The sequence below is a fragment of the Gasterosteus aculeatus genome, chromosome Y (genome assembly GCF_964276395.1).
Source record: "Gasterosteus aculeatus chromosome Y, fGasAcu3.hap1.1, whole genome shotgun sequence".
Taxonomy (NCBI): domain Eukaryota; kingdom Metazoa; phylum Chordata; class Actinopteri; order Perciformes; family Gasterosteidae; genus Gasterosteus; species Gasterosteus aculeatus.
In genome coordinates this window covers 75445-95085 of record NC_135709.1, presented here as the reverse complement: position 1 = coordinate 95085, position 19641 = coordinate 75445, and the positions used below count along the sequence as shown (strand labels likewise).

The 19641-nt window shown below is 47.4% G+C and overlaps 63 non-coding genes across 63 annotated transcripts; all 63 read left to right on the top strand.

Moving 5' to 3' along the window:
- Positions 1 to 88: 88 nt before the first annotated feature.
- Positions 89 to 161, top strand: trnav-aac (transfer RNA valine (anticodon AAC)). Its single transcript has one exon. It is a non-coding gene; the product is annotated as a tRNA-Val (tRNA).
- A 195-nt stretch (positions 162 to 356) lies between these two features.
- Positions 357 to 429, top strand: trnav-aac (transfer RNA valine (anticodon AAC)). The gene has a single exon. It is a non-coding gene; the product is annotated as a tRNA-Val (tRNA).
- A 666-nt stretch (positions 430 to 1095) lies between these two features.
- trnav-aac (transfer RNA valine (anticodon AAC)) lies at positions 1096 to 1168 on the top strand. The gene has a single exon. It is a non-coding gene; the product is annotated as a tRNA-Val (tRNA).
- Positions 1169 to 1255: 87 nt separating this feature from the next.
- On the top strand, positions 1256 to 1328 carry trnav-cac (transfer RNA valine (anticodon CAC)). The gene has a single exon. It is a non-coding gene; the product is annotated as a tRNA-Val (tRNA).
- An 87-nt stretch (positions 1329 to 1415) lies between these two features.
- On the top strand, positions 1416 to 1488 carry trnav-aac (transfer RNA valine (anticodon AAC)). The gene has a single exon. It is a non-coding gene; the product is annotated as a tRNA-Val (tRNA).
- An 87-nt stretch (positions 1489 to 1575) lies between these two features.
- On the top strand, positions 1576 to 1648 carry trnav-aac (transfer RNA valine (anticodon AAC)). Its single transcript has one exon. It is a non-coding gene; the product is annotated as a tRNA-Val (tRNA).
- A 233-nt stretch (positions 1649 to 1881) lies between these two features.
- trnav-aac (transfer RNA valine (anticodon AAC)) lies at positions 1882 to 1954 on the top strand. Its single transcript has one exon. It is a non-coding gene; the product is annotated as a tRNA-Val (tRNA).
- A 246-nt stretch (positions 1955 to 2200) lies between these two features.
- trnav-uac (transfer RNA valine (anticodon UAC)) lies at positions 2201 to 2273 on the top strand. Its single transcript has one exon. It is a non-coding gene; the product is annotated as a tRNA-Val (tRNA).
- A 614-nt stretch (positions 2274 to 2887) lies between these two features.
- trnav-aac (transfer RNA valine (anticodon AAC)) lies at positions 2888 to 2960 on the top strand. Its single transcript has one exon. It is a non-coding gene; the product is annotated as a tRNA-Val (tRNA).
- An 87-nt stretch (positions 2961 to 3047) lies between these two features.
- Positions 3048 to 3120, top strand: trnav-aac (transfer RNA valine (anticodon AAC)). Its single transcript has one exon. It is a non-coding gene; the product is annotated as a tRNA-Val (tRNA).
- Positions 3121 to 3786: 666 nt separating this feature from the next.
- On the top strand, positions 3787 to 3859 carry trnav-aac (transfer RNA valine (anticodon AAC)). The gene has a single exon. It is a non-coding gene; the product is annotated as a tRNA-Val (tRNA).
- An 87-nt stretch (positions 3860 to 3946) lies between these two features.
- trnav-cac (transfer RNA valine (anticodon CAC)) lies at positions 3947 to 4019 on the top strand. The gene has a single exon. It is a non-coding gene; the product is annotated as a tRNA-Val (tRNA).
- An 87-nt stretch (positions 4020 to 4106) lies between these two features.
- Positions 4107 to 4179, top strand: trnav-aac (transfer RNA valine (anticodon AAC)). Its single transcript has one exon. It is a non-coding gene; the product is annotated as a tRNA-Val (tRNA).
- An 87-nt stretch (positions 4180 to 4266) lies between these two features.
- trnav-aac (transfer RNA valine (anticodon AAC)) lies at positions 4267 to 4339 on the top strand. The gene has a single exon. It is a non-coding gene; the product is annotated as a tRNA-Val (tRNA).
- Positions 4340 to 4572: 233 nt separating this feature from the next.
- trnav-aac (transfer RNA valine (anticodon AAC)) lies at positions 4573 to 4645 on the top strand. The gene has a single exon. It is a non-coding gene; the product is annotated as a tRNA-Val (tRNA).
- Positions 4646 to 4891: 246 nt separating this feature from the next.
- Positions 4892 to 4964, top strand: trnav-uac (transfer RNA valine (anticodon UAC)). The gene has a single exon. It is a non-coding gene; the product is annotated as a tRNA-Val (tRNA).
- Positions 4965 to 5578: 614 nt separating this feature from the next.
- trnav-aac (transfer RNA valine (anticodon AAC)) lies at positions 5579 to 5651 on the top strand. The gene has a single exon. It is a non-coding gene; the product is annotated as a tRNA-Val (tRNA).
- An 87-nt stretch (positions 5652 to 5738) lies between these two features.
- trnav-aac (transfer RNA valine (anticodon AAC)) lies at positions 5739 to 5811 on the top strand. The gene has a single exon. It is a non-coding gene; the product is annotated as a tRNA-Val (tRNA).
- Positions 5812 to 6043: 232 nt separating this feature from the next.
- On the top strand, positions 6044 to 6116 carry trnav-uac (transfer RNA valine (anticodon UAC)). Its single transcript has one exon. It is a non-coding gene; the product is annotated as a tRNA-Val (tRNA).
- An 87-nt stretch (positions 6117 to 6203) lies between these two features.
- On the top strand, positions 6204 to 6276 carry trnav-uac (transfer RNA valine (anticodon UAC)). Its single transcript has one exon. It is a non-coding gene; the product is annotated as a tRNA-Val (tRNA).
- A 506-nt stretch (positions 6277 to 6782) lies between these two features.
- On the top strand, positions 6783 to 6855 carry trnav-cac (transfer RNA valine (anticodon CAC)). The gene has a single exon. It is a non-coding gene; the product is annotated as a tRNA-Val (tRNA).
- Positions 6856 to 6942: 87 nt separating this feature from the next.
- Positions 6943 to 7015, top strand: trnav-aac (transfer RNA valine (anticodon AAC)). The gene has a single exon. It is a non-coding gene; the product is annotated as a tRNA-Val (tRNA).
- Positions 7016 to 7102: 87 nt separating this feature from the next.
- Positions 7103 to 7175, top strand: trnav-aac (transfer RNA valine (anticodon AAC)). The gene has a single exon. It is a non-coding gene; the product is annotated as a tRNA-Val (tRNA).
- A 232-nt stretch (positions 7176 to 7407) lies between these two features.
- Positions 7408 to 7480, top strand: trnav-uac (transfer RNA valine (anticodon UAC)). Its single transcript has one exon. It is a non-coding gene; the product is annotated as a tRNA-Val (tRNA).
- Positions 7481 to 7567: 87 nt separating this feature from the next.
- On the top strand, positions 7568 to 7640 carry trnav-uac (transfer RNA valine (anticodon UAC)). Its single transcript has one exon. It is a non-coding gene; the product is annotated as a tRNA-Val (tRNA).
- A 336-nt stretch (positions 7641 to 7976) lies between these two features.
- Positions 7977 to 8049, top strand: trnav-aac (transfer RNA valine (anticodon AAC)). Its single transcript has one exon. It is a non-coding gene; the product is annotated as a tRNA-Val (tRNA).
- Positions 8050 to 8136: 87 nt separating this feature from the next.
- On the top strand, positions 8137 to 8209 carry trnav-cac (transfer RNA valine (anticodon CAC)). The gene has a single exon. It is a non-coding gene; the product is annotated as a tRNA-Val (tRNA).
- Positions 8210 to 8709: 500 nt separating this feature from the next.
- On the top strand, positions 8710 to 8782 carry trnav-uac (transfer RNA valine (anticodon UAC)). The gene has a single exon. It is a non-coding gene; the product is annotated as a tRNA-Val (tRNA).
- A 355-nt stretch (positions 8783 to 9137) lies between these two features.
- Positions 9138 to 9210, top strand: trnav-uac (transfer RNA valine (anticodon UAC)). Its single transcript has one exon. It is a non-coding gene; the product is annotated as a tRNA-Val (tRNA).
- An 87-nt stretch (positions 9211 to 9297) lies between these two features.
- Positions 9298 to 9370, top strand: trnav-aac (transfer RNA valine (anticodon AAC)). The gene has a single exon. It is a non-coding gene; the product is annotated as a tRNA-Val (tRNA).
- Positions 9371 to 9457: 87 nt separating this feature from the next.
- On the top strand, positions 9458 to 9530 carry trnav-aac (transfer RNA valine (anticodon AAC)). Its single transcript has one exon. It is a non-coding gene; the product is annotated as a tRNA-Val (tRNA).
- A 232-nt stretch (positions 9531 to 9762) lies between these two features.
- Positions 9763 to 9835, top strand: trnav-uac (transfer RNA valine (anticodon UAC)). The gene has a single exon. It is a non-coding gene; the product is annotated as a tRNA-Val (tRNA).
- Positions 9836 to 9922: 87 nt separating this feature from the next.
- Positions 9923 to 9995, top strand: trnav-uac (transfer RNA valine (anticodon UAC)). Its single transcript has one exon. It is a non-coding gene; the product is annotated as a tRNA-Val (tRNA).
- Positions 9996 to 10661: 666 nt separating this feature from the next.
- Positions 10662 to 10734, top strand: trnav-aac (transfer RNA valine (anticodon AAC)). The gene has a single exon. It is a non-coding gene; the product is annotated as a tRNA-Val (tRNA).
- Positions 10735 to 10821: 87 nt separating this feature from the next.
- trnav-aac (transfer RNA valine (anticodon AAC)) lies at positions 10822 to 10894 on the top strand. Its single transcript has one exon. It is a non-coding gene; the product is annotated as a tRNA-Val (tRNA).
- A 501-nt stretch (positions 10895 to 11395) lies between these two features.
- trnav-cac (transfer RNA valine (anticodon CAC)) lies at positions 11396 to 11468 on the top strand. The gene has a single exon. It is a non-coding gene; the product is annotated as a tRNA-Val (tRNA).
- An 87-nt stretch (positions 11469 to 11555) lies between these two features.
- On the top strand, positions 11556 to 11628 carry trnav-aac (transfer RNA valine (anticodon AAC)). Its single transcript has one exon. It is a non-coding gene; the product is annotated as a tRNA-Val (tRNA).
- Positions 11629 to 11715: 87 nt separating this feature from the next.
- trnav-aac (transfer RNA valine (anticodon AAC)) lies at positions 11716 to 11788 on the top strand. The gene has a single exon. It is a non-coding gene; the product is annotated as a tRNA-Val (tRNA).
- Positions 11789 to 12289: 501 nt separating this feature from the next.
- On the top strand, positions 12290 to 12362 carry trnav-cac (transfer RNA valine (anticodon CAC)). Its single transcript has one exon. It is a non-coding gene; the product is annotated as a tRNA-Val (tRNA).
- An 87-nt stretch (positions 12363 to 12449) lies between these two features.
- On the top strand, positions 12450 to 12522 carry trnav-aac (transfer RNA valine (anticodon AAC)). The gene has a single exon. It is a non-coding gene; the product is annotated as a tRNA-Val (tRNA).
- A 392-nt stretch (positions 12523 to 12914) lies between these two features.
- Positions 12915 to 12987, top strand: trnav-uac (transfer RNA valine (anticodon UAC)). The gene has a single exon. It is a non-coding gene; the product is annotated as a tRNA-Val (tRNA).
- An 87-nt stretch (positions 12988 to 13074) lies between these two features.
- trnav-uac (transfer RNA valine (anticodon UAC)) lies at positions 13075 to 13147 on the top strand. Its single transcript has one exon. It is a non-coding gene; the product is annotated as a tRNA-Val (tRNA).
- Positions 13148 to 13483: 336 nt separating this feature from the next.
- Positions 13484 to 13556, top strand: trnav-aac (transfer RNA valine (anticodon AAC)). The gene has a single exon. It is a non-coding gene; the product is annotated as a tRNA-Val (tRNA).
- Positions 13557 to 13643: 87 nt separating this feature from the next.
- trnav-cac (transfer RNA valine (anticodon CAC)) lies at positions 13644 to 13716 on the top strand. The gene has a single exon. It is a non-coding gene; the product is annotated as a tRNA-Val (tRNA).
- A 500-nt stretch (positions 13717 to 14216) lies between these two features.
- Positions 14217 to 14289, top strand: trnav-uac (transfer RNA valine (anticodon UAC)). The gene has a single exon. It is a non-coding gene; the product is annotated as a tRNA-Val (tRNA).
- Positions 14290 to 14644: 355 nt separating this feature from the next.
- On the top strand, positions 14645 to 14717 carry trnav-uac (transfer RNA valine (anticodon UAC)). Its single transcript has one exon. It is a non-coding gene; the product is annotated as a tRNA-Val (tRNA).
- An 87-nt stretch (positions 14718 to 14804) lies between these two features.
- trnav-aac (transfer RNA valine (anticodon AAC)) lies at positions 14805 to 14877 on the top strand. Its single transcript has one exon. It is a non-coding gene; the product is annotated as a tRNA-Val (tRNA).
- An 87-nt stretch (positions 14878 to 14964) lies between these two features.
- On the top strand, positions 14965 to 15037 carry trnav-aac (transfer RNA valine (anticodon AAC)). Its single transcript has one exon. It is a non-coding gene; the product is annotated as a tRNA-Val (tRNA).
- Positions 15038 to 15269: 232 nt separating this feature from the next.
- Positions 15270 to 15342, top strand: trnav-uac (transfer RNA valine (anticodon UAC)). Its single transcript has one exon. It is a non-coding gene; the product is annotated as a tRNA-Val (tRNA).
- Positions 15343 to 15429: 87 nt separating this feature from the next.
- Positions 15430 to 15502, top strand: trnav-uac (transfer RNA valine (anticodon UAC)). Its single transcript has one exon. It is a non-coding gene; the product is annotated as a tRNA-Val (tRNA).
- A 506-nt stretch (positions 15503 to 16008) lies between these two features.
- On the top strand, positions 16009 to 16081 carry trnav-aac (transfer RNA valine (anticodon AAC)). The gene has a single exon. It is a non-coding gene; the product is annotated as a tRNA-Val (tRNA).
- A 232-nt stretch (positions 16082 to 16313) lies between these two features.
- Positions 16314 to 16386, top strand: trnav-uac (transfer RNA valine (anticodon UAC)). Its single transcript has one exon. It is a non-coding gene; the product is annotated as a tRNA-Val (tRNA).
- An 87-nt stretch (positions 16387 to 16473) lies between these two features.
- On the top strand, positions 16474 to 16546 carry trnav-uac (transfer RNA valine (anticodon UAC)). Its single transcript has one exon. It is a non-coding gene; the product is annotated as a tRNA-Val (tRNA).
- Positions 16547 to 16793: 247 nt separating this feature from the next.
- On the top strand, positions 16794 to 16866 carry trnav-aac (transfer RNA valine (anticodon AAC)). The gene has a single exon. It is a non-coding gene; the product is annotated as a tRNA-Val (tRNA).
- Positions 16867 to 17195: 329 nt separating this feature from the next.
- On the top strand, positions 17196 to 17268 carry trnav-cac (transfer RNA valine (anticodon CAC)). The gene has a single exon. It is a non-coding gene; the product is annotated as a tRNA-Val (tRNA).
- An 87-nt stretch (positions 17269 to 17355) lies between these two features.
- Positions 17356 to 17428, top strand: trnav-cac (transfer RNA valine (anticodon CAC)). Its single transcript has one exon. It is a non-coding gene; the product is annotated as a tRNA-Val (tRNA).
- Positions 17429 to 17514: 86 nt separating this feature from the next.
- trnag-ucc (transfer RNA glycine (anticodon UCC)) lies at positions 17515 to 17587 on the top strand. The gene has a single exon. It is a non-coding gene; the product is annotated as a tRNA-Gly (tRNA).
- A 247-nt stretch (positions 17588 to 17834) lies between these two features.
- Positions 17835 to 17907, top strand: trnav-aac (transfer RNA valine (anticodon AAC)). Its single transcript has one exon. It is a non-coding gene; the product is annotated as a tRNA-Val (tRNA).
- Positions 17908 to 18154: 247 nt separating this feature from the next.
- Positions 18155 to 18227, top strand: trnav-aac (transfer RNA valine (anticodon AAC)). Its single transcript has one exon. It is a non-coding gene; the product is annotated as a tRNA-Val (tRNA).
- A 185-nt stretch (positions 18228 to 18412) lies between these two features.
- On the top strand, positions 18413 to 18485 carry trnav-aac (transfer RNA valine (anticodon AAC)). Its single transcript has one exon. It is a non-coding gene; the product is annotated as a tRNA-Val (tRNA).
- A 557-nt stretch (positions 18486 to 19042) lies between these two features.
- Positions 19043 to 19115, top strand: trnav-cac (transfer RNA valine (anticodon CAC)). The gene has a single exon. It is a non-coding gene; the product is annotated as a tRNA-Val (tRNA).
- Positions 19116 to 19201: 86 nt separating this feature from the next.
- trnav-cac (transfer RNA valine (anticodon CAC)) lies at positions 19202 to 19274 on the top strand. The gene has a single exon. It is a non-coding gene; the product is annotated as a tRNA-Val (tRNA).
- Positions 19275 to 19520: 246 nt separating this feature from the next.
- trnag-ucc (transfer RNA glycine (anticodon UCC)) lies at positions 19521 to 19593 on the top strand. Its single transcript has one exon. It is a non-coding gene; the product is annotated as a tRNA-Gly (tRNA).
- The last annotated feature ends 48 nt before the right edge of the window (positions 19594 to 19641 follow it).

Below are 19641 nucleotides of genomic sequence, written 5' to 3'. Positions count from 1 at the left end.
ATCACGTTCTCCTAACACTCGAAAGGTCCCCGTTTCGAGACCGGGCGGAAACAGTCGTTGATGGTTCCTGAACACACCGTCTCATGTGGTTTCCGTAGTGTAGTGGTTATCACGTTCGCCTAACAAGCGAAAGGTCCCCGGTTCGAGACCGGGCGGAAACAGTCGTTGGTGTTTCTTTCTTTGATTCCGAACTTCAACAATCAAACAGATAAACATGCGCTATGTCCCTGAACGCACCATCTCATGTGGTTTCCGTAGTGTAGTGGTTATCACGTTCTCCTAACACTCGAAAGGTCCCCGTTTCGAGACCGGGCGGAAACAGTCGTTGATGGTTCCTGAACACACCGTCTCATGTGGTTTCCGTAGTGTAGTGGTTATCACGTTCGCCTAACAAGCGAAAGGTCCCCGGTTCGAGACCGGGCGGAAACAGTCGTTGGTGTTTCTTTCTTTGATTCCGAACTTCAACAATCAAACAGATAAACATGCGCTATGTCCCTGAACGCACCATCTCATGTGGTTTCCGTAGTGTAGTGGTTATCACGTTCGCCTCACACGCGAAAGGTCCCCGGTTAGAGACCGGGCGGAAACAGTCGTTGATGTTTCTTTCTTTGATTCCCAACTTCAACATTGAAACAGATATACATAAACTATGTCCCTGAACACACCATCTCCTGTGGTTTCCGTAGTGTAGTGGTTATCACGTTCACCCTACACGCGAAAGGTCCCCGGTTCGAGACCGGGCGGAAACAGTCGTTGGTCTTTCTTTCTTTGATTCCGAACTTCAACAATCAAACAGAGAAACATGCGATATGTCCCTGAACGCACCATCTCATGTGGTTTCCGTAGTGTAGTGGTTATCACGTTCTCCTAACACTCGAAAGGTCCCCGTTTCGAGACCGGGCGGAAACAATCGTTGATGGTTCCTGAACACACCGTCTCATGTGGTTTCCGTAGTGTAGTGGTTATCACGTTCGCGAAAGGTCCCCGGTTCGAGACCGGGCGGAAACAGTCGTTGGTGTTTCTTTCTTTGATTCCGAACTTCTACAATCAAACAGATAAACATAAGCTATGTCCCTGAACGCACCATCTCATGTTGTTTCCGTAGTGTAGTGGTTATCACGTTCGCCTAACACGCGAAAGGTCCCCGGTTCGAGACCGGGCGGAAACAGTCGTTGGTGTTTCTTTCTTTGATTCCGAACTTCAACAATCAAACAGATAAACATGCCCTATGTCCCTGAACGCACCATCTCATGTGGTTTCCGTAGTGTAGTGGTTATCACGTTCGCCTCACACGCGAAAGGTCCCCGGTTCGAGACCGGGCGGAAACAGTCGTTGATGTTTTTTTCTTTGATTCCGAAATTCAACAATCAAACAGATAAACATAAGCTATGTCCCTGAACGCACCATCTCATGTGGTTTCCGTAGTGTAGTGGTTATCACGTTCGCCTAACACGCGAAAGGTCCCCGGTTCGAGACCGGGCGGAAACAGTCCTTGGTGTTTCTTTCTTTGATTCCGAACTTCAACAATCAAACAGATAAACATAAGCTATGTCCCTGAAGACACCATCTCATGTTGTTTCCGTAGTGTAGTGGTTATCACGTTCGCCTAACATGCGAAAGGTCCCCGGTTCGAAACCGGGCGGAAACAGTCGTTGGTGTTTTTTTCTTTGATTCTTCAACAATCAAACAGATAAACATGCGCTATGTCCCTGAACGCACTATCTCATGTGGTTTCCGTAGTGTAGTGGTTATCACGTTCGCAAAAGGTCCCCGGTTCGAGACCGGGCGGAAACAGTCGTTGGTGTTTCTTTCTTTGATTCCGAACTTCAACAATCAAACAGATAAACATAAGCTATGTCCCTGAACGCACCATTTCATGTTGTTTCCGTAGTGTAGTGGTTATCACGTTCGCCTAACACGCGAAAGGTCCCCGGTTCGAGACCGGGCGGAAACAGTCGTTGGTGTTTCTTTCTTTGATTCCGAACTTCAACAATCAAACAGATAAACATGCCCTATGTCCCTGAACGCACCATCTCTTGTGGTTTCCGTAGTGTAGTGGTTATCACGTTCGCCTCACACGCGAAAGGTCCCCGGTTCGAGACCGGGTGGAAACAGTCGTTGATGTTTTTTTCTTTATTCCGAACTTCAGCAATCAAACAGATAAACATACACTATGTCCCTGAACGCACCATCTCCTGTGGTTTCCGTAGTGTAGTGGTTATCACGTTCGCCTTACACGCGAAAGGTCCCCGTTTCGAGACCGGGCGGAAACAGTCGTTGGTCTTTCTTTCTTTGATTCCGAACTTCAACAATCAAACAGAGAAACATGCGATATGTCCCTGAACGCACCATCTCATGTGGTTTCCGTAGTGTAGTGGTTATCACGTTCTCCTAACACTCGAAAGGTCCCCGTTTCGAGACCGGGCGGAAACAATCGTTGATGGTTCCTGAACACACCGTCTCATGTGGTTTCCGTAGTGTAGTGGTTATCACGTTCGCGAAAGGTCCCCGGTTCGAGACCGGGCGGAAACAGTCGTTGGTCTTTCTTTCTTTGATTCCGAACTTCAACAATCAAACAGAGAAACATGCGATATGTCACTGAACGCACCATCTCATGTGGTTTCCGTAGTGTAGTGGTTATCACGTTCTCCTAACACTCGAAAGGTCCCCGTTTCGAGACCGGGCGGAAACAATCGTTGATGGTTCCTGAACACACCATCTCCTGTGGTTTCCGTAGTGTAGTGGTTATCACGTTCGCCTTACACGCGAAAGGTCCCCGCTTCGAGACCGGGCGGAAACAGTCGTTGATGTTTTTTTCTTTGATTCCGAAATTCAACAATCAAACAGATAAACATAAGCTATGTCCCTGAACGCACCATCTCATGTGGTTTCCGTAGTGTAGTGGTTATCACGTTCGCCTAACACGCGAAAGGTCCCCGGTTCGAGACCGGGCGGAAACAGTCGTTGATGTTTTTTTCTTTGATTCCGAAATTCAACAATCAAACAGATAAACATAAGCTATGTCCCTGAACGCACCATCTCATGTGGTTTCCGTAGTGTAGTGGTTATCACGTTCGCCTAACACGCGAAAGGTCCCCGGTTCGAGACCGGGCGGAAACAGTCGTTGGTGTTTCTTTCTTTGATTCCGAACTTCAACAATCAAACAGATAAACATGCGCTATGTCCCTGAACGCACCATCTCATGTGGTTTCCGTAGTGTAGTGGTTATCACGTTCGCCTCACACGCGAAAGGTCCCCGGTTAGAGACCGGGCGGAAACAGTCGTTGATGTTTCTTTCTTTGATTCCCAACTTCAACATTGAAACAGATATACATAAACTATGTCCCTGAACACACCATCTCCTGTGGTTTCCGTAGTGTAGTGGTTATCACGTTCACCCTACACGCGAAAGGTCCCCGGTTCGAGACCGGGCGGAAACAGTCGTTGGTCTTTCTTTCTTTGATTCCGAACTTCAACAATCAAACAGAGAAACATGCGATATGTCCCTGAACGCACCATCTCATGTGGTTTCCGTAGTGTAGTGGTTATCACGTTCTCCTAACACTCGAAAGGTCCCCGTTTCGAGACCGGGCGGAAACAATCGTTGATGGTTCCTGAACACACCGTCTCATGTGGTTTCCGTAGTGTAGTGGTTATCACGTTCGCGAAAGGTCCCCGGTTCGAGACCGGGCGGAAACAGTCGTTGGTGTTTCTTTCTTTGATTCCGAACTTCTACAATCAAACAGATAAACATAAGCTATGTCCCTGAACGCACCATCTCATGTTGTTTCCGTAGTGTAGTGGTTATCACGTTCGCCTAACACGCGAAAGGTCCCCGGTTCGAGACCGGGCGGAAACAGTCGTTGGTGTTTCTTTCTTTGATTCCGAACTTCAACAATCAAACAGATAAACATGCCCTATGTCCCTGAACGCACCATCTCATGTGGTTTCCGTAGTGTAGTGGTTATCACGTTCGCCTCACACGCGAAAGGTCCCCGGTTCGAGACCGGGCGGAAACAGTCGTTGATGTTTTTTTCTTTGATTCCGAAATTCAACAATCAAACAGATAAACATAAGCTATGTCCCTGAACGCACCATCTCATGTGGTTTCCGTAGTGTAGTGGTTATCACGTTCGCCTAACACGCGAAAGGTCCCCGGTTCGAGACCGGGCGGAAACAGTCCTTGGTGTTTCTTTCTTTGATTCCGAACTTCAACAATCAAACAGATAAACATAAGCTATGTCCCTGAAGACACCATCTCATGTTGTTTCCGTAGTGTAGTGGTTATCACGTTCGCCTAACATGCGAAAGGTCCCCGGTTCGAAACCGGGCGGAAACAGTCGTTGGTGTTTTTTTCTTTGATTCTTCAACAATCAAACAGATAAACATGCGCTATGTCCCTGAACGCACTATCTCATGTGGTTTCCGTAGTGTAGTGGTTATCACGTTCGCAAAAGGTCCCCGGTTCGAGACCGGGCGGAAACAGTCGTTGGTGTTTCTTTCTTTGATTCCGAACTTCAACAATCAAACAGATAAACATAAGCTATGTCCCTGAACGCACCATTTCATGTTGTTTCCGTAGTGTAGTGGTTATCACGTTCGCCTAACACGCGAAAGGTCCCCGGTTCGAGACCGGGCGGAAACAGTCGTTGGTGTTTCTTTTTTTGATTCCGAACTTCAACAATCAAACAGATAAACATGCCCTATGTCCCTGAACGCACCATCTCTTGTGGTTTCCGTAGTGTAGTGGTTATCACGTTCGCCTCACACGCGAAAGGTCCCCGGTTCGAGACCGGGTGGAAACAGTCGTTGATGTTTTTTTCTTTATTCCGAACTTCAGCAATCAAACAGATAAACATACACTATGTCCCTGAACGCACCATCTCCTGTGGTTTCCGTAGTGTAGTGGTTATCACGTTCGCCTTACACGCGAAAGGTCCCCGTTTCGAGACCGGGCGGAAACAGTCGTTGGTCTTTCTTTCTTTGATTCCGAACTTCAACAATCAAACAGAGAAACATGCGATATGTCCCTGAACGCACCATCTCATGTGGTTTCCGTAGTGTAGTGGTTATCACGTTCTCCTAACACTCGAAAGGTCCCCGTTTCGAGACCGGGCGGAAACAATCGTTGATGGTTCCTGAACACACCGTCTCATGTGGTTTCCGTAGTGTAGTGGTTATCACGTTCGCGAAAGGTCCCCGGTTCGAGACCGGGCGGAAACAGTCGTTGGTCTTTCTTTCTTTGATTCCGAACTTCAACAATCAAACAGAGAAACATGCGATATGTCACTGAACGCACCATCTCATGTGGTTTCCGTAGTGTAGTGGTTATCACGTTCTCCTAACACTCGAAAGGTCCCCGTTTCGAGACCGGGCGGAAACAATCGTTGATGGTTCCTGAACACACCATCTCCTGTGGTTTCCGTAGTGTAGTGGTTATCACGTTCGCCTTACACGCGAAAGGTCCCCGCTTCGAGACCGGGCGGAAACAGTCGTTGATGTTTTTTTCTTTGATTCCGAAATTCAACAATCAAACAGATAAACATAAGCTATGTCCCTGAACGCACCATCTCATGTGGTTTCCGTAGTGTAGTGGTTATCACGTTCGCCTAACACGCGAAAGGTCCCCGGTTCGAGACCGGGCGGAAACAGTCGTTGGTGTTTCTTTGTTGGATTCCGAACTTCAACAATCAAACAGATAAACATAAGCTATGTCCCTGAAAGCACCATCTCATGTGGTTTCCGTAGTGTAGTGGTTATCACGTTCGCCTAACATGCGAAAGGTCCCCGGTTCGAAACCGGGCGGAAACAGTCGTTGTTGTTTTTTTCTTTGATTCTTCAACAATCAAACAGATAAACATGCGCTATGTCCCTGAACGCATCATCTCATGTGGTTTCCGTAGTGTAGTGGTTATCACGTTCGCGAAAGGTCCCTGGTTCGAGACCGGGCGGAAACAGTCGTTGATGTTTTTTTCTTTATTCCGAACTTCAGCAATCAAACAGATAAACATACACTATGTCCCTGAACGCACCATCTCCTGTGGTTTCCGTAGTGTAGTGGTTATCACGTTCGCCTTACACGCGAAAGGTCCCCGTTTCGAGACCGGGCGGAAACAGTCGTTGATGTTTTTTTCTTTGATTCCCAACTTCAACATTCAAACAGATATACTTAAACTATGTCCCTGAACACACCATCTCCTGTGGTTTCCGTAGTGTAGTGGTTATCACGTTCGCCTTACACGCGAAAGGTCCCCGGTTCGAGACCGGGCGGAAACAGTCGTTGGTCTTTCTTTCTTTGATTCCGAACTTCAACAATCAAACAGAGAAACATGCGATATGTCCCTGAACGCACCATCTCATGTGGTTTCCGTAGTGTAGTGGTTATCACGTTCTCCTAACACTCGAAAGGTCCCCGTTTCGAGACCGGGCGGAAACAATCGTTGATCGTTCCTGAACACACCGTCTCATGTGGTTTCCGTAGTGTAGTGGTTATCACGTTCGCGAAAGGTCCCCGGTTCGAGACCGGGCGGAAACAGTCGTTGGTGTTTCTTTCTTTGATTCCGAACTTCAACAATCAAACAGATAAACATAAGCTATGTCCCTGAACGCACCATCTCATGTTGTTTCCGTAGTATAGTGGTTATCACGTTCGCCTAACACGCGAAAGGTCCCCGGTTCGAGACCGGGCGGAAACAGTCGTTGGTGTTTCTTTCTTTGATTCCGAACTTCAACAATCAAACAGATAAACATGCCCTATGTCCCTGAACGCACCATCTCATGTGGTTTCCGTAGTGTAGTGGTTATCACGTTCGCCTCACACGCGAAAGGTCCCCGGTTCGAGACCGGGCGGAAACAGTCGTTGATGTTTTTTTCTTTGATTCCGAAATTCAACAATCAAACAGATAAACATAAGCTATGTCCCTGAACGCACCATCTCATGTGGTTTCCGTAGTGTAGTGGTTATCACGTTCGCCTAACACGCGAAAGGTCCCCGGTTCGAGACCGGGCGGAAACAGTCGTTGGTGTTTCTTTCTTTGATTCCGAACTTCAACAATCAAACAAATAAACATAAGCTATGTCCCTGAAGGCACCATCTCATGTGGTTTCCGTAGTGTAGTGGTTATCACGTTCGCCTAACATGCGAAAGGTCCCCGGTTCGAAACCGGGCGGAAACAGTCGTTGGTGTTTTTTTCTTTGATTCTTCAACAATCAAACAGATAAACATGCGCTATGTCCCTGAACGCACCATCTCATGTGGTTTCCGTAGTGTAGTGGTTATCACGTTCGCGAAAGGTCCCTGGTTCGAGACCGGGCGGAAACAGTCGTTGATGTTTTTTTCTTTATTCCGAACTTCAGCAATCAAACAGATAAACATACACTATGTCCCTGAACGCACCATCTCCTGTGGTTTCCGTAGTGTAGTGGTTATCACGTTCGCCTTACACGCGAAAGGTCCCCGTTTCGAGACCGGGCGGAAACAGTCGTTGATGTTTTTTTCTTTGATTCCCAACTTCAACATTCAAACAGATATACATAAACTATGTCCCTGAACACACCATCTCCTGTGGTTTCCGTAGTGTAGTGGTTATCACGTTCGCCTTACAAGCGAAAGGTCCCCGGTTCGAGACCGGGCGGAAACAGTCGTTGGTCTTTCTTTCTTTGATTCCGAACTTCAACAATCAAACAGAGAAACATGCGATATGTCCCTGAACGCACCATCTCATGTGGTTTCCGTAGTGTAGTGGTTATCACGTTCTCCTAACACTCGAAAGGTCCCCGTTTCGAGACCGGGCGGAAACAATCGTTGATGGTTCCTGAACACACCGTCTCATGTGGTTTCCGTAGTGTAGTGGTTATCACGTTCGCGAAAGGTCCCCGGTTCGGAAACAGTCGTTGGTGTTTCTTTCTTTGATTCCGAACTTCAACAATCAAACAGATAAACATAAGCTATGTCCCTGAACGCACCATCTCATGTTGTTTCCGTAGTGTAGTGGTTATCACGTTCGCCTAACACGCGAAAGGTCCCCGGTTCGAGACCGGGCGGAAACAGTCGTTGGTGTTTCTTTCTTTGATTCCGAACTTCAACAATCAAACAGATAAACATGCCCCATGTCCCTGAACGCACCATCTCATGTGGTTTCCGTAGTGTAGTGGTTATCACGTTCGCCTCACACGCGAAAGGTCCCCGGTTCGAGACCGGGCGGAAACAGTCGTTGATGTTTTTTTCTTTGATTCTTCAACAATCAAACAGATAAACATGCGCTATGTCCCTGAACGCGCCATCTCATGTGGTTTCCGTAGTGTAGTGGTTATCACGTTCGCCTAACACGCGAAAGGTCCCCGTTTCGAGACCGGGCGGAAACAATCGTTGATGGTTCCTGAACACACCGTCTCATGTGGTTTCCGTAGTGTAGTGGTTATCACGTTCGCAAAAGGTCCCCGGTTCGAGACCGGGCGGAAACAGTCGTTGGTGTTTCTTTCTTTGATTCCGAACTTCAACAATCAAACAGATAAACATAAGCTATGTCCCTGAACGCACCATCTCATGTGGTTTCCGTAGTGTAGTGGTTATCACGTTCGCCTCACACGCGAAAGGTCCCCGGTTCGAGACCGGGTGGAAACAGTCGTTGATGTTTTTTTCTTTATTCCGAACTTCAGCAATCAAACAGATAAACATACACTATGTCCCTGAACGCACCATCTCCTGTGGTTTCCGTAGTGTAGTGGTTATCACGTTCGCCTTACACGCGAAAGGTCCCCGTTTCGAGACCGGGCGGAAACAGTCGTTGGTCTTTCTTTCTTTGATTCCGAACTTCAACAATCAAACAGAGAAACATGCGATATGTCCCTGAACGCACCATCTCATGTGGTTTCCGTAGTGTAGTGGTTATCACGTTCTCCTAACACTCGAAAGGTCCCCGGTTCGAGACCGGGCGGAAACAGTCGTTGGTCTTTCTTTCTTTGATTCCGAACTTCAACAATCAAACAGAGAAACATGCGATATGTCACTGAACGCACCATCTCATGTGGTTTCCGTAGTGTAGTGGTTATCACGTTCTCCTAACACTCGAAAGGTCCCCGTTTCGAGACCGGGCGGAAACAATCGTTGATGGTTCCTGAACACACCATCTCCTGTGGTTTCCGTAGTGTAGTGGTTATCACGTTCGCCTTACACGCGAAAGGTCCCCGTTTCGAGACCGGGCGGAAACAGTCGTTGATGTTTTTTTCTTTGATTCCGAAATTCAACAATCAAACAGATAAACATAAGCTATGTCCCTGAACGCACCATCTCATGTGGTTTCCGTAGTGTAGTGGTTATCACGTTCGCCTAACACGCGAAAGGTCCCCGGTTCGAGACCGGGCGGAAACAGTCGTTGGTGTTTCTTTGTTTGATTCCGAACTTCAACAATCAAACAGATAAACATAAGCTATGTCCCTGAAGGCACCATCTCATGTGGTTTCCGTAGTGTAGTGGTTATCACGTTCGCCTAACATGCGAAAGGTCCCCGGTTCGAAACCGGGCGGAAACAGTCGTTGTTGTTTTTTTCTTTGATTCTTCAACAATCAAACAGATAAACATGCGCTATGTCCCTGAACGCATCATCTCATGTGGTTTCCGTAGTGTAGTGGTTATCACGTTCGCGAAAGGTCCCTGGTTCGAGACCGGGCGGAAACAGTCGTTGATGTTTTTTTCTTTATTCCGAACTTCAGCAATCAAACAGATAAACATACACTATGTCCCTGAACGCACCATCTCCTGTGGTTTCCGTAGTGTAGTGGTTATCACGTTCGCCTTACACGCGAAAGGTCCCCGTTTCGAGACCGGGCGGAAACAGTCGTTGATGTTTTTTTCTTTGATTCCCAACTTCAACATTCAAACAGATATACATAAACTATGTCCCTGAACACACCATCTCCTGTGGTTTCCGTAGTGTAGTGGTTATCACGTTCGCCTTACACGCGAAAGGTCCCCGGTTCGAGACCGGGCGGAAACAGTCGTTGGTCTTTCTTTCTTTGATTCCGAACTTCAACAATCAAACAGAGAAACATGCGATATGTCCCTGAACGCACCATCTCATGTGGTTTCCGTAGTGTAGTGGTTATCACGTTCTCCTAACACTCGAAAGGTCCCCGTTTCGAGACCGGGCGGAAACAATCGTTGATGGTTCCTGAACACACCGTCTCATGTGGTTTCCGTAGTGTAGTGGTTATCACGTTCGCGAAAGGTCCCCGGTTCGAGACCGGGCGGAAACAGTCGTTGGTGTTTCTTTCTTTGATTCCGAACTTCAACAATCAAACAGATAAACATAAGCTATGTCCCTGAACGCACCATCTCATGTTGTTTCCGTAGTATAGTGGTTATCACGTTCGCCTAACACGCGAAAGGTCCCCGGTTCGAGACCGGGCGGAAACAGTCGTTGGTGTTTCTTTCTTTGATTCCGAACTTCAACAATCAAACAGATAAACATGCCCTATGTCCCTGAACGCACCATCTCATGTGGTTTCCGGAGTGTAGTGGTTATCACGTTCGCCTCACACGCGAAAGGTCCCCGGTTCGAGACCGGGCGGAAACAGTCGTTGATGTTTTTTTCTTTGATTCCGAAATTCAACAATCAAACAGATAAACATAAGCTATGTCCCTGAACGCACCATCTCATGTGGTTTCCGTAGTGTAGTGGTTATCACGTTCGCCTAACACGCGAAAGGTCCCCGGTTCGAGACCGGGCGGAAACAGTCGTTGGTGTTTCTTTCTTTGATTCCGAACTTCAACAATCAAACAGATAAACATAAGCTATGTCCCTGAAGGCACCATCTCATGTGGTTTCCGTAGTGTAGTGGTTATCACGTTCGCCTAACATGCGAAAGGTCCCCGGTTCGAAACCGGGCGGAAACAGTCGTTGGTGTTTTTTTCTTTGATTCTTCAACAATCAAACAGATAAACATGCGCTATGTCCCTGAACGCACCATCTCATGTGGTTTCCGTAGTGTAGTGGTTATCACGTTCTCCTAACACTCGAAAGGTCCCCGTTTCGAGACCGGGCGGAAACAATCGTTGATCGTTCCTGAACACACCGTCTCATGTGGTTTCCGTAGTGTAGTGGTTATCACGTTCGCGAAAGGTCCCCGGTTCGAGACCGGGCGGAAACAGTCGTTGGTATTTCTTTCTTTGATTCCGAACTTCAACAATCAAACAGATAAACATAAGCTATGTCCCTGAACGCACCATCTCATGTTGTTTCCGTAGTATAGTGGTTATCACGTTCGCCTAACACGCGAAAGGTCCCCGGTTCGAGACCGGGCGGAAACAGTCGTTGGTGTTTCTTTCTTTGATTCCGAACTTCAACAATCAAACAGATAAACATGCCCTATGTCCCTGAACGCACCATCTCATGTGGTTTCCGTAGTGTAGTGGTTATCACGTTCGCCTCACACGCGAAAGGTCCCCGGTTCGAGACCGGGCGGAAACAGTCGTTGATGTTTTTTTCTTTGATTCCGAAATTCAACAATCAAACAGATAAACATAAGCTATGTCCCTGAACGCACCATCTCATGTGGTTTCCGTAGTGTAGTGGTTATCACGTTCGCCTAACACGCGAAAGGTCCCCGGTTCGAGACCGGGCGGAAACAGTCGTTGGTGTTTCTTTCTTTGATTCCGAACTTCAACAATCAAACAGATAAACATAAGCTATGTCCCTGAAGGCACCATCTCATGTGGTTTCCGTAGTGTAGTGGTTATCACGTTCGCCTAACATGCGAAAGGTCCCCGGTTCGAAACCGGGCGGAAACAGTCGTTGGTGTTTTTTTCTTTGATTCTTCAACAATCAAACAGATAAACATGCGCTATGTCCCTGAACGCACCATCTCATGTGGTTTCCGTAGTGTAGTGGTTATCACGTTCTCCTAACACTCGAAAGGTCCCCGTTTCGAGACCGGGCGGAAACAATCGTTGATCGTTCCTGAACACACCGTCTCATGTGGTTTCCGTAGTGTAGTGGTTATCACGTTCGCGAAAGGTCCCCGGTTCGAGACCGGGCGGAAACAGTCGTTGGTATTTCTTTCTTTGATTCCGAACTTCAACAATCAAACAGATAAACATAAGCTATGTCCCTGAACGCACCATCTCATGTTGTTTCCGTAGTATAGTGGTTATCACGTTCGCCTAACACGCGAAAGGTCCCCGGTTCGAGACCGGGCGGAAACAGTCGTTGGTGTTTCTTTCTTTGATTCCGAACTTCAACAATCAAACAGATAAACATGCCCTATGTCCCTGAACGCACCATCTCATGTGGTTTCCGTAGTGTAGTGGTTATCACGTTCGCCTCACACGCGAAAGGTCCCCGGTTCGAGACCGGGCGGAAACAGTCGTTGATGTTTTTTTCTTTGATTCCGAAATTCAACAATCAAACAGATAAACATAAGCTATGTCCCTGAACGCACCATCTCATGTGGTTTCCGTAGTGTAGTGGTTATCACGTTCGCCTAACACGCGAAAGGTCCCCGGTTCGAGACCGGGCGGAAACAGTCGTTGGTGTTTCTTTCTTTGATTCCGAACTTCAACAATCAAACAGATAAACATAAGCTATGTCCCTGAAGGCACCATCTCATGTGGTTTCCGTAGTGTAGTGGTTATCACGTTCGCCTAACATGCGAAAGGTCCCCGGTTCGAAACCGGGCGGAAACTGTCGTTGGTGTTTTTTTCTTTGATTCTTCAACAATCAAACAGATAAACATGCGCTATGTCCCTGAACGCACCATCTCATGTGGTTTCCGTAGTGTAGTGGTTATCACGTTCGCGAAAGGTCCCTGGTTCGAGACCGGGCGGAAACAGTCGTTGATGTTTTTTTCTTTATTCCGAACTTCAGCAATCAAACAGATAAACATACACTATGTCCCTGAACGCACCATCTCCTGTGGTTTCCGTAGTGTAGTGGTTATCACGTTCGCCTTACACGCGAAAGGTCCCCGTTTCGAGACCGGGCGGAAACAGTCGTTGATGTTTTTTTCTTTGATTCCCAACTTCAACATTCAAACAGATATACATAAACTATGTCCCTGAACACACCATCTCCTGTGGTTTCCGTAGTGTAGTGGTTATCACGTTCGCCTTACAAGCGAAAGGTCCCCGGTTCGAGACCGGGCGGAAACAGTCGTTGGTCTTTCTTTCTTTGATTCCGAACTTCAACAATCAAACAGAGAAACATGCGATATGTCCCTGAACGCACCATCTCATGTGGTTTCCGTAGTGTAGTGGTTATCACGTTCTCCTAACACTCGAAAGGTCCCCGTTTCGAGACCGGGCGGAAACAATCGTTGATGGTTCCTGAACACACCGTCTCATGTGGTTTCCGTAGTGTAGTGGTTATCACGTTCGCGAAAGGTCCCCGGTTCGGAAACAGTCGTTGGTGTTTCTTTCTTTGATTCCGAACTTCAACAATCAAACAGATAAACATAAGCTATGTCCCTGAACGCACCATCTCATGTTGTTTCCGTAGTGTAGTGGTTATCACGTTCGCCTAACACGCGAAAGGTCCCCGGTTCGAGACCGGGCGGAAACAGTCGTTGGTGTTTCTTTCTTTGATTCCGAACTTCAACAATCAAACAGATAAACATGCCCCATGTCCCTGAACGCACCATCTCATGTGGTTTCCGTAGTGTAGTGGTTATCACGTTCGCCTCACACGCGAAAGGTCCCCGGTTCGAGACCGGGCGGAAACAGTCGTTGATGTTTTTTTCTTTGATTCTTCAACAATCAAACAGATAAACATGCGCTATGTCCCTGAACGCGCCATCTCATGTGGTTTCCGTAGTGTAGTGGTTATCACGTTCGCCTAACACGCGAAAGGTCCCCGTTTCGAGACCGGGCGGAAACAATCGTTGATGGTTCCTGAACACACCGTCTCATGTGGTTTCCGTAGTGTAGTGGTTATCACGTTCGCAAAAGGTCCCCGGTTCGAGACCGGGCGGAAACAGTCGTTGGTGTTTCTTTCTTTGATTCCGAACTTCAACAATCAAACAGATAAACATAAGCTATGTCCCTGAACGCACCATCTCATGTGGTTTCCGTAGTGTAGTGGTTATCACGTTCGCCTCACACGCGAAAGGTCCCCGGTTCGAGACCGGGTGGAAACAGTCGTTGATGTTTTTTTCTTTATTCCGAACTTCAGCAATCAAACAGATAAACATACACTATGTCCCTGAACGCACCATCTCCTGTGGTTTCCGTAGTGTAGTGGTTATCACGTTCGCCTTACACGCGAAAGGTCCCCGTTTCGAGACCGGGCGGAAACAGTCGTTGGTCTTTCTTTCTTTGATTCCGAACTTCAACAATCAAACAGAGAAACATGCGATATGTCCCTGAACGCACCATCTCATGTGGTTTCCGTAGTGTAGTGGTTATCACGTTCTCCTAACACTCGAAAGGTCCCCGGTTCGAGACCGGGCGGAAACAGTCGTTGGTCTTTCTTTCTTTGATTCCGAACTTCAACAATCAAACAGAGAAACATGCGATATGTCACTGAACGCACCATCTCATGTGGTTTCCGTAGTGTAGTGGTTATCACGTTCTCCTAACACTCGAAAGGTCCCCGTTTCGAGACCGGGCGGAAACAATCGTTGATGGTTCCTGAACACACCATCTCCTGTGGTTTCCGTAGTGTAGTGGTTATCACGTTCGCCTTACACGCGAAAGGTCCCCGTTTCGAGACCGGGCGGAAACAGTCGTTGATGTTTTTTTCTTTGATTCCGAAATTCAACAATCAAACAGATAAACATAAGCTATGTCCCTGAACGCACCATCTCATGTGGTTTCCGTAGTGTAGTGGTTATCACGTTCGCCTAACACGCGAAAGGTCCCCGGTTCGAGACCGGGCGGAAACAGTCGTTGGTGTTTCTTTGTTTGATTCCGAACTTCAACAATCAAACAGATAAACATAAGCTATGTCCCTGAAGGCACCATCTCATGTGGTTTCCGTAGTGTAGTGGTTATCACGTTCGCCTAACATGCGAAAGGTCCCCGGTTCGAAACCGGGCGGAAACAGTCGTTGTTGTTTTTTTCTTTGATTCTTCAACAATCAAACAGATAAACATGCGCTATGTCCCTGAACGCATCATCTCATGTGGTTTCCGTAGTGTAGTGGTTATCACGTTCGCGAAAGGTCCCTGGTTCGAGACCGGGCGGAAACAGTCGTTGATGTTTTTTTCTTTATTCCGAACTTCAGCAATCAAACAGATAAACATACACTATGTCCCTGAACGCACCATCTCCTGTGGTTTCCGTAGTGTAGTGGTTATCACGTTCGCCTTACACGCGAAAGGTCCCCGTTTCGAGACCGGGCGGAAACAGTCGTTGATGTTTTTTTCTTTGATTCCCAACTTCAACATTCAAACAGATATACATAAACTATGTCCCTGAACACACCATCTCCTGTGGTTTCCGTAGTGTAGTGGTTATCACGTTCGCCTTACACGCGAAAGGTCCCCGGTTCGAGACCGGGCGGAAACAGTCGTTGGTCTTTCTTTCTTTGATTCCGAACTTCAACAATCAAACAGAGAAACATGCGATATGTCCCTGAACGCACCATCTCATGTGGTTTCCGTAGTGTAGTGGTTATCACGTTCTCCTAACACTCGAAAGGTCCCCGTTTCGAGACCGGGCGGAAACAATCGTTGATGGTTCCTGAACACACCGTCTCATGTGGTTTCCGTAGTGTAGTGGTTATCACGTTCGCGAAAGGTCCCCGGTTCGAGACCGGGCGGAAACAGTCGTTGGTGTTTCTTTCTTTGATTCCGAACTTCAACAATCAAACAGATAAACATAAGCTATGTCCCTGAACGCACCATCTCATGTTGTTTCCGTAGTATAGTGGTTATCACGTTCGCCTAACACGCGAAAGGTCCCCGGTTCGAGACCGGGCGGAAACAGTCGTTGGTGTTTCTTTCTTTGATTCCGAACTTCAACAATCAAACAGATAAACATGCCCTATGTCCCTGAACGCACCATCTCATGTGGTTTCCGTAGTGTAGTGGTTATCACGTTCGCCTAACATGCGAAAGGTCCCCGGTTCGAAACCGGGCGGAAACAGTCGTTGGTGTTTTTTTCTTTGATTCTTCAACAATCAAACAGATAAACATGCGCTATGTCCCTGAACGCACCATCTCATGTGGTTTCCGTAGTGTAGTGGTTATCACGTTCGCGAAAGGTCCCTGGTTCGAGACCGGGCGGAAACAGTCGTTGATGTTTTTTTCTTTATTCCGAACTTCAGCAATCAAACAGATAAACATACACTATGTCCCTGAACGCACCATCTCCTGTGGTTTCCGTAGTGTAGTGGTTATCACGTTCGCCTTACACGCGAAAGGTCCCCGTTTCGAGACCGGGCGGAAACAGTCGTTGATGTTTTTTTCTTTGATTCCCAACTTCAACATTCAAACAGATATACATAAACTATGTCCCTGAACACACTATCTCCTGTGGTTTCCGTAGTGTAGTGGTTATCACGTTCGCCTTACAAGCGAAAGGTCCCCGGTTCGAGACCGGGCGGAAACAGCCGTTGGTGTTTCTTTCTTTGATTCCGAACTTCAACAATCAAACAGATAAACATGCGCTATGTCCCTGAACGCACCATCTCATGTGGTTTCCTTAGTGTAGTGGTTATCACGTTCGCCTAACACGCGAAAGGTCCCCGGTTCGAGACCGGGCGGAAACAGTCGTTGGTCTTTCCTTCTTTGATTCCGAACTTCAACAATCAAACAGATAAACATGCGCTATGTCCCTGAACGCACCATCTCATGTGGTTTCCGTAGTGTAGTGGTTATCACGTTCGCCTAACACGCGAAAGGTCCCCGGTTCGAGACCGGGCGGAAACAATCGTTGATGGTTCCTGAATACACCGTCTCATGTGGTTTCCGTAGTGTAGTGGTTATCACGTTAGCGAAAGGTCCCTGGTTCGAGACCGGCGGAAAGAGTCGTTGATGTTTTTTTCTTTGATTCCGAAATTCAACAATCAAACAGATAAACATAAGCTATGTCCCTGAACGCACCATCTCATGTGGTTTCCGTAGTGTAGTGGTTATCACAAAAGGTCCCTGGTTTGAGACCGGGCGGAAACAGTCGTTGGTGTTTTTTTCTTTGATTCCGAACTTCGCAATCAAACAGATAAACATACACTATGTCCCTGAACGCACCATCTCATGTGGTTTCCGTAGTGTAGTGGTTATCACGTTCGCCTCACACGCGAAAGGTCCCCGGTTCGAGACCGGGCGGAAACAGTCGTTGATGTTTTTTTCTTTGATTCCGAACTTCAACAATCAAACAGATAAACATGCGCTATGTCCCTGAACGCACCATCTCATGTGGTTTCCGTAGTGTAGTGGTTATCACGTTCGCCTCACACGCGAAAGGTCCCCGGTTCGAGACCGGGCGGAAACAGTCGTTGATTTTTCTTTCTTTGATTCCGAACTTCGCAATCAAACAGATAAACATACACTATGTCCCTGAACGCACCATCTCATGTGGTTTCCGTAGTGTAGTGGTTATCACGTTCGCCTTCCACGCGGAAGGTCCCCGTTTCGAGACCGGGCAGAAACAGTCGTTGGTCTTTCTTTCTTTGATTTCGAATTTCAACAATCAAACAGATAAACATAAGCTATGTCCCTGAAAGCACCATCTCATGTGGTTTCCGTAGTCTAGTGGTTATCACGTTCGCCTAACACGTGAAAGGTCCCTGGTTCGAGACCGGGCGGAAACAGTCGTTGATGTTTTTTTCTTTGATTCCGAAATTCAACAATCAAACAGATAAACATAAGCTATGTCCCTGAACGCACCATCTCATGTGGTTTCCGTAGTGTAGTGGTTATCACGTTCGCCTAACACGCGAAAGGTCCCCGGTTCGAGACCGGGCGGAAACAGCCGTTGGTGTTTCTTTCTTTGATTCCGAACTTCAACAATCAAACAGATAAACATGCGCTATGTCCCTGAACGCACCATCTCATGTGGTTTCCTTAGTGTAGTGGTTATCACGTTCGCCTAACACGCGAAAGGTCCCCGGTTCGAGACCGGGCGGAAACAGTCGTTGGTCTTTCCTTCTTTGATTCCGAACTTCAACAATCAAACAGATAAACATGCGCTATGTCCCTGAACGCACCATCCCATGTGGTTTCCGTAGTGTAGTGGTTATCACGTTCGCCTAACACGCGAAAGGTCCCCGGTTCGAGACCGGGCGGAAACAATCGTTGATGGTTCCTGAATACACCGTCTCATGTGGTTTCCGTAGTGTAGTGGTTATCACGTTCGCGAAAGGTCCCTGGTTCGAGACCGGCGGAAAGAGTCGTTGATGTTTTTTTCTTTGATTCCGAAATTCAACAATCAAACAGATAAACATAAGCTATGTCCCTGAACGCACCATCTCATGTGGTTTCCGTAGTGTAGTGGTTATCACGTTCGCCTAACACGCGAAAGGTCCCCGGTTCGAGACCGGGCGGAAACAGTCGTTGGTGTTTCTTTCTTTGATTCCGAACTTCAACAATCAAACAGATAAACATGCGCTATGTCCCTGAACGCACCATCTCATGTGGTTTCCGTAGTGTAGTGGTTATCACGTTCGCCGCACACGCGAAAGGTCCCCGGTTCGAGACCAGGCGGAAACAGTCGTTGATGTTTTTTTGTTTATTCCGAACTTCAGCAATCAAACAGATAAACATAAGCTATGTCCCTGAACGCACCATCTCCTGTGGTTTCCGTAGTGTAGTGGTTATCACGTTCGCGAAAGGTCCCCGTTTTGAGACCGGGCAGAAACAGTCGTTGGTCTTTCTTTCTTTGATTTCGAATTTCAACAATCAAACAGATAAACATAAGCTATGTCCCTGAACGCACCATCTCATGTGGTTTCCGTAGTGTAGTGGTTATCACGTTCGCCTAACACGCGAAAGGTCCCTGGTTCGAGACCGGGCGGAAACAGTCGTTGGTGTTTCTTTCTTTGATTTTGAACTTCAACAATCAAACAGATAAACATGCGCTATGTCCCTGAATGCACCATCTCATGTGGTTTCCGTAGTGTAGTGGTTATCACGTTCGCCTCACACGCGAAAGGTCCCCGGTTCGAGACCGGGCGGAAACAGTCGTTGGTGTTTTTTTCTTTGATTCCGAACTTCGCAATCAAACAGATAAACATACACTATGTCCCTGAACGCACCATCTCATGTGGTTTCCGTAGTGTAGTGGTTATCACGTTCGCCTCACACGCGAAAGGTCCCCGGTTCGAGACCGGGCGGAAACAGTCGTTGATGTTTTTTTCTTTGATTCCGAACTTCGCAATCAAACAGATAAACATACACTATGTCCCTGAACGCACCATCTCATGTGGTTTCCGTAGTGTAGTGGTTATCACGTTTGCCTTACACGCGGAAGGTCCCCGTTTCGAGACCGGGCGGAAACAGTCGTTGATGTTTTTTTCTTTGATTCCGAAATTCAACAATCAAACAGATAAACATAAGCTATGTCCCTGAACGCACCATCTCATGTGGTTTCCGTAGTGTAGTGGTTATCACGTTCGCCTTCCACGCGGAAGGTCCCCGTTTCGAGACCGGGCGGAAACAGTCGTTGGTCTTTCTTTCTTTGATTCCGAATTTCAACAATCAAACAGA